The sequence below is a fragment of the Mesocricetus auratus genome, unplaced genomic scaffold (genome assembly GCF_017639785.1).
Source record: "Mesocricetus auratus isolate SY011 unplaced genomic scaffold, BCM_Maur_2.0 Super-Scaffold_100048, whole genome shotgun sequence".
Taxonomy (NCBI): domain Eukaryota; kingdom Metazoa; phylum Chordata; class Mammalia; order Rodentia; family Cricetidae; genus Mesocricetus; species Mesocricetus auratus.
Window position 1 is genome coordinate 1,780,459 of NW_024429225.1, and position 7,510 is coordinate 1,787,968.

Below are 7,510 nucleotides of genomic sequence, written 5' to 3' on the forward strand. Positions count from 1 at the left end.
GCGCTGGGAGTGCCGGGGGACGGCGGCGGCTCGGGGACCAGCCTGTCGCCAGCCCTCCTCCGGGGCCTCTTCCCAGCCGCGCTGTCACCAACTTTTGCTCTGGCCCGGCGCGTGGGGCAGGCGGGGAGCAGCGGCTACAGAGGTAGCAGATCCCGGGCTGGACAGAGAAGAAAGAGGGACTTTAAAAGCATCGAGCTGTGCAGGGACAGCGTTTTGCCGTTGCAGAGAACCTCGTTATCCTGTTGGGACCAGAGAACGGCCGGGCGTCTTCCAGAGTCCCTCTTGCCCTATTGCTCCGTCCCGAAACTTAGAGGCGTAAATGTGACTCACGGGTGCTGGGCAGCTGCAGGCACCCACCTGTAGTGAGCAGAGGTGGCGGCGGCTAAGAAGCACATTACTAGTGTGTGATTGCAATTGCGTTAGGTTGGGAAGCGCCGGGAAAGAGGTCTCGGGATCCTCCCACGTGACTTGCGTGCTGCGAAAGGTGTGGAAGACCAGAGCCTCGGCGTTTTTCGAGTGTGTGGCTTAAACCTCTGCTCCAACCCACCGCTGGTGGTTTGCTGCGTATCTGAGCTGAGAGGCACGAAGGTCGTGTAAACGACTCACTTGTGTAATACTAGTCAAGCTATTTGTTTTGTTTTTAAGTTGTTTGTAGGGGCTGGAGGGATGAGTTAGCGGTTAGGAACACTTGTTGCTTAGGTTTAGATTCCCAGCACTCACATGGCAGGTCACAACAGCCTGAAATTCCAGGTCCAAGGGATGCTACCTCTTCTGGACAGAAGGAATGTGCATGGTGCACAGACATGCGTACATACAGACAAAACAGCCATACATGTTTTAAAAAACAAAATATATTAAAATAGTTTATTTATTTATTTGAACTGGTTTATAGAGTTAGTCAGGTGTGCCCACGAATAATGTTTTCAGAGATATAGGCCTCTAGGACAGAAGGTGTTTGCAATTTTGTGTCCTTGTCTAAACTAAAAAAAGGGAGTTGCACTAGTCCGCACATGTCTAGAATCGTAGATCTCAGGAGGCAAAAGCAAAAGGCTCAGGAATTCAAAGTAAACCTGGACTGCACAGCAAAGCTGTATCTAAAAATAAATAGTACATAAAAATAATTTTCAGTCGGGTGGGAGTGGCCCACGCCTTTAATCCCAGCACTCTGGAGGCAGTGACAGGTGGATCCCTGTGAGTCTGAGACCAGCCTGGTTACAGAGAGAGTAACAGGACAGAATCCAAAGCTACAGAGAAACCCTGTCTCGAAAAACCAAAATAATAATTTTCAAGTGAGATTGACTCCCACTGCGGTGTGGTTTTAGACACAAGGGTTGTAATCCTTTTCACTAAGGATATTAAAGGACACTGACATTTCTCGTGGAGAGATTCGGCCTCTAAAGAAAATAAAATTTGTAATCTGCCAGGTATTGTGCAAATTGTCCTCTCCACATTAAGAATTTGTGTCCTGCGTAAGTACATTCCTGTATAAACAGGCATGAAAACACTTGTATATTTCAGTCTTATCTGTGATATGGGGGAAACTCCAACTAAGTAGCTGTAAATCTGAGAATGGCTGAATAAGCTTTGTGTGTGTGTGTGTGTGTGTGTGTGTGTGTGTGTGTGTGTGTGTGTGTGTGTGTGTGGTGCGCGCGCGCATGCTCACGTATGCAAGCGCGCATGGCCACTCTTGTGGGCACAGATGTTTGCGAGCATGTGGACGCGACACTGACATTAGAAATCTTCCTCCTCTCCTGTTTCATTCTTCAGTTTAGGATCTCTCGATTGAACCCAAAGCTCACCGATAGAGCTGGTTTTGCTACGCGGCTTACTCCAGAGATCCCTCTTCTCTTCCTTCTCCGGCTGAAATTACAGGAGTGCCGCCATACCTGCCCAGCATTTACATAGGTTCTGGTGATCGGAACTCAATAGAGTCCTCCTGGTGGCATAGCAGTCTAACTAACCATCTCCCCACTGTAAATTAACGACTATTAGTGTTTAACTATGCTGGTGTCTTTAAAGATTGGAAGAGGTATTGCTATTAGTCCTAGGTCCTATGACTGCTTTGCAAATTACTCCCACAATTATTCACTATAAAATAATCATTTGTTGTGTGTGCTGGCTAGCCTTATGTCGACTTGGCCTGAGCTAGAGTTATCTGAAAGGAAGAAACTTCAATTGAGAAAAATGCTTCCATTAGATGAGGCTGTGTGGCTGCCTGTAGAAGGGCGTTTCCTTGATTAGGGATTGATGGGGGGGGGGGCAGCCCTCTGTGAGCGGTGCCATCCCTGGGATGTGGTCAGGGTTCTGTAAGGAAACAGGCTAAGCAAGCCAGGAGGAACAAGCCAGTAAGAAGCACGCCCCTCCATGGCCTCTGCTTCTGCTCCTGCTGCCAGGTTCCTGCCTTAGAGTTCCTGCCCTTCAGTGGTGGGCTACACTGTGGAAGTGTTAACCAAATAAACCCTTTCCTCCCCAGATGGCTTTTGGCCGTGGTGTTTGATCATGAGCAGTGGAAACACTGAGACACGCTTGTGCCAAGATAGGGGGGTATTGCTGTGACAGACCTGACTTTGGAACTTTAGGCTAGAAATGCCCCTGAGCAGCTCTGTGAAGTGTTCTGTAGGAGGTTGGGAGATAAGGACGTTGAGAGCAGTGCAGTTGAAGGCCCGGCTTGTGAGGTTTCAGAGGGAAGCAAAGACTACCAGGCCATTTGAGTTAAGAATTTGTGTTCTGGTTAGCTGGTGTTGAAGAGTCAGCTGTGCTTAACAAGATGCCAGAGCTACTGAAGTGAAACCTTGGCTTTGCTGAAATACTCTATTCTGGTCAGCTGGAGGTGAGAAATTACCAGTGATCGAGGCCATCATTGTTGAGGTAAAATCTTCTGGGGTAGCGTTTCCTGAGAGCACACAGAAGCTGTGTTCTAGATGTGGCCAAGACTGTAGCGACAGCTGAACCAGTTTTGAGGTTTTGAAGGCATGAAGGGGTCATGGAGAGAAGCAGAGGCTTGCCCCCTGGGAAAGGCCATCAGTGAACAGTTGAAGAGCCCGGATTGAGGGTCATGTAGAGAATTTTCAGCTTGGCGCTGTGAGGAGAGCCTAGGAGAGGCTATTGGTGAAAATGCAGCCCGGTCCCAGCAGAAGACGCCAGCATTTTGAAGATGACTGCCAAGAACAGCAGTCGCTGTGGACAGTAGTCATTTGGAATCTAGAAGACTAGCTGTGTGCTGCAGAGGACAGAGGAAAACGATCCAAGCCCTTGAGAGGAGCCCAGATGTCGTGAGGGTCCCAGACATTGGACATCGTGGTGTTTACGTTGTTGGGAGTTTGCTTTTGCTTTGTCCAGACTGACTGCCCTGGTTCTTCCCTCTTGAAGCAATAGAGTACTTAATTGATTTTTTGTTTTACAAGAGCCCACAGCTGGGACTTTAAACTTAAATAAAATAAAAAGATATTGGAGTTTTACAGAAAATTTGGATTTTAAGAGATTGGATCTTTGTTTTGTTTTGTTTTTTGTTTTTCGAGACAGGGTTTCTCTGTGATTTTGGAGGCTGTCCTGGAACTCTCTCTGTAGACCAGGCTGGCCTCGAACTCAGAGATCCGCCTGCCTCTGCCTCCCTCGTGCTGGGATTAAAGGCGAGTGCCACCATCGCCCGGCTAGATTGGATATTTTTAAAGGGACTGAAATTTTAATATTTGAATCTGTAAAGACTGTGGAACTTTTAAAGTTAGTAATATTTTTAATGTGAGTTCTTGGGGATGAATAAGGAAGGAAAGGTTGTGACTTAGTAGTGTTTTGTGTGTCTAATTACGAAGGGGTCAGCCGTGCCAGATAGTTTTATGTTAGCTTGCCACAATCTAAACTCACGTGCAAGGACCATCAACTGAGAAAATGCCTCCGTGAGATAAGGCTGTAGCTGGGCAGTAGCAGTGCATGTCTTTAATCCCAGTGCTAGGGAGGCAGAGGCAAGAGGATCTCTGTGAGTTTGAGGCTAGTCTAGTATACAGAGAGAGTTCTGGAACAGTCAGGGATATATAGAGAAACCTTGTCTCAAAGGAAAAAATAACAAGACGGGGGGGGGGGGTGGGGGGGGAGGGGCACTGTAAGGCATTTTCTTAATTAGGAACTGATGTGGGAGGGCCCAGCCCATTGCGGGTGGTGCTATCCCTGGGATGATTGATAGTCCTGGGCTGTATAAGAAAACAGACTGAAGAGGCCAACAAGTAGCACACCTCCATGGCCTCTGCATCAGCTCCTGCCTCCAGGTTCCTGCCTTGCTTGACTTCCTGTCCTGACTTCCTTCAATGATGGACTACATTGCATAAGTGTAAGACAAACTCTTTCTCCCTGAACTTGGTTTTCAATCATAGTGTTTCACTGCAGCAATAGAAACCCTAACTAGGACAGGCCATTTTGGAAAATTTGAGTGGCTATAGACATTTGCATGGAAAGGTTTCCTAAAGCCAAGCTGGTGAGCCACAACTGTCATCTCAAATTCAAGGCCAACCCAGTCTATACATGGAGTTCCAGGCTAGACAGAACTACCTAATGAGACTGTGTCAAACACAAAAGCATAGCCCCAATACCTTATGGGAAGGGGAAATAAAATACATGAGTATGACCTAATCCTGTTTGTCCTCTTCAAAAAACTCAAAATTAATTTCCAAACCCAGGCCTGGTGACATACACATGTAGTCCTAGCATTTGAGAGGCTGAGGTAGGGTGGTTGTAAGCTCAAAGCCAGCCTTTGTTACACTGAGAGTTCAAGTTAAGCCTGGGCTACATGGTGAGACCCTGCCTCAAAAACAGCAATATAATCATCACAACAATCATATTTTCAAACATGGACACACTTTTTTTTTACTTTTTTATTCTTATTTTACATATCAATCCCAGTTCCCTCTCCCTCCCACCCTCCCATGCCCTCCACTGGTTCCCCCAACCCACACCCTACCACTCCCCAAGGATAGTGAGGCCTTCCACAGGTGATCATCAAAGTCTGTCACATCCTTTGGGGGAGGGCCTAGGCCCTCTTTTGTGTATCAGGACTGCAATAGAGAATGGGCTCCCAAAGTCCATTTGTGCACCAGGGATAAACACTGGCTCCACTGTTAGAGGTCCCATAGACTGTGCAGACCTACCTGGCACCAATACTCACTGGGCTTGGTTCGGTCCAATGTTGGTTCCCCAGCTTTATAACTAGGATCTCTGTGCCCTCACTAGGTCAGGTCAGCTGTTTCTGTGGGTTTCTCAGCACGGTCTTGGCTCCTTTGCTCAACCCTCCTCCCTCTCTACAACTGGATTCCAGGAGTATGGCTCAGTATGAACACACTGTTTAAACAGCTACATTTTTTCAGGCCAGATATAGTGGTGCCCACCTATAATCCCAGTGTTCCAAGGTCTGGGGGAGAGAATCATGAGTCTGAGTCAGCCTGGGCTGCACAGTGAATCTGTCACACAAATGAGCATATATAGGGGCCTGGAGAGATGGCTCGGTGGTCGAGCGCACTTGTTGCTCTTACAGAGGGCCCAGTTTGGTTCCCAGCACTCACATGGTGGCCCCTAACAGTCTATGACTCATGCCAGAGAATCTGAGGCCTTCTGACCTCCATAGGTACCAGATGTGCACACTGTGCATACACATAGACACCAAGCAAAACACCCATACACATAAACACATCTAGAAAATGTTAACACACACACACACACACGCACACACACACACACACACACGCCACATGTGTTTCAAAATACATCGTTCCTAAGCATTACCTGGGAGTGTTGTTAAAATGTTTAGGTTTATCCAGTAAGGAGACACAAACCACGACTCAACGATCCCACGATCCCACGTGGAGTTTATTGGTGGAAGGGGAGGGAAAAGGGGGGTGAGAGGTAACCATGGAGAGAGAGAGACAGAGTAAGATGAGAGTAAGAGTGTAAGAGGGAAAGAGAGTAAGAGCGAGAGAGCATAAGCGGGCAGGGGTCAGTCCTTTGAAGGGGTCCTTTGCACATGCCTGGTTCTCACAGAACTCTGGGCTGGCCAGAGTGCTGCCTGAGTGCATCCTGCCAGGTAACAGGGCAGGCCGGCATAATGCCTGAACCTTTCAGGGAGTTTGTCCAAAAGAACATGATCTTTTCAAATCATGAAGGAATGAGACCCAAACGGCTTCACACAATCCTCAGAGAATGTTTAAGGGAAACTCACTTAGAATATGTAGCTCAGCCTTTCTCATTGGAAGGGAAACTCACTTAGAATATACAGCTTAGCCTTTCTCTTTGAAATATTGCTGTATCCTAAAACACATATGACCCCAGTATAATAAAGAGGGGCAACTTGTCTTTAAAGTTTTTCTGTATTGTTGACAATGAATTTGGTCACACTGAGGGGCTGATTGGATATTGTCTCTCAAAAGTTATTTCTAAAAAAGTAAAATCAGAATTATGGTCCAGGGAGAAGGTCCATAGGGTATGGAGCTGCCACCAAACCTGATGACTTGTGCTCAATCTCTCTCTCTCTCTCTCTCTCTCTCTCTCTCTCTCTCTCTCTCTCTCTCTCTCTCTCTCTCTCACACACACACACACACACACACTAAATAAAATGTTACCAAAAAAGTGAGGTTTGTTTTTTTATTTTGTTTTGCTTTAGAATCATGAAGACCTCCTTAAAGCCAGGGACTGTTATTTTGTATTTCCCAGGGAACACATAAATGGTCTTAAGCTTTTTGATGCTATCCTTCAGCATTCTTGAATTCTTATAGTAACAAAGTAAATTCTGGCTTCCTTTACACCTAGGCAGAAATGTTTCTGACATCTGAGCTCCAATGAGTTCTCTTTGTAATCCTGTAGTAACACCTCAGTAATGACCTTCTGGGTCAGGTGACATCTCTTGGAAGTCCCTTTTCTACCTAGGAAGTAGTTTCCTTTTTTACTTTTTACTTGACATGGTGATAACATAACGTTGTTGTAGCACAGAAATAGAACTAATCACTACAATGCTGCAGACACATTTGCCTGCTGTGAAATTCTACAAAGAAAGCTACCTCCCTGAGCAAAGACTTCACAGGAAAAGAACGGGCCTGAGAGCAAGGAAGTGATACCACTGCTCTTCTATCTGGGCAATTGGCATTTTCATTGCTTTGTAATATCCTATGGTGCAGTAGCCACTTTATAAAAAAAAAAAAGAAAAGAGAAAAAACTACTTGTTCTCTTTTGAATAACAAAAGGACACAACTTAAATTTTAGAAAAAATAAACGCTCTCCTCATTAAACCGGTTAAAATGACCAACAGCGATTTCAAAAAACACATCTTAAAGCTGTTGGGGAAGTCCTGTGCATTTGTCAATAAAGTACTGTCTGGCCAATGGGGAATCTAGATAGGAGGGACTAGGAGTCCAGGAGGACTCTGGGAAGGAGAAACACAAAAGAGTCAAGATGTAATGCCATGGGAGTAGGAAGCCCGGAACGTCTCCGGTAAGAGAAATACTTAGATTAACAATTATGGGGTAACTACTTAAGT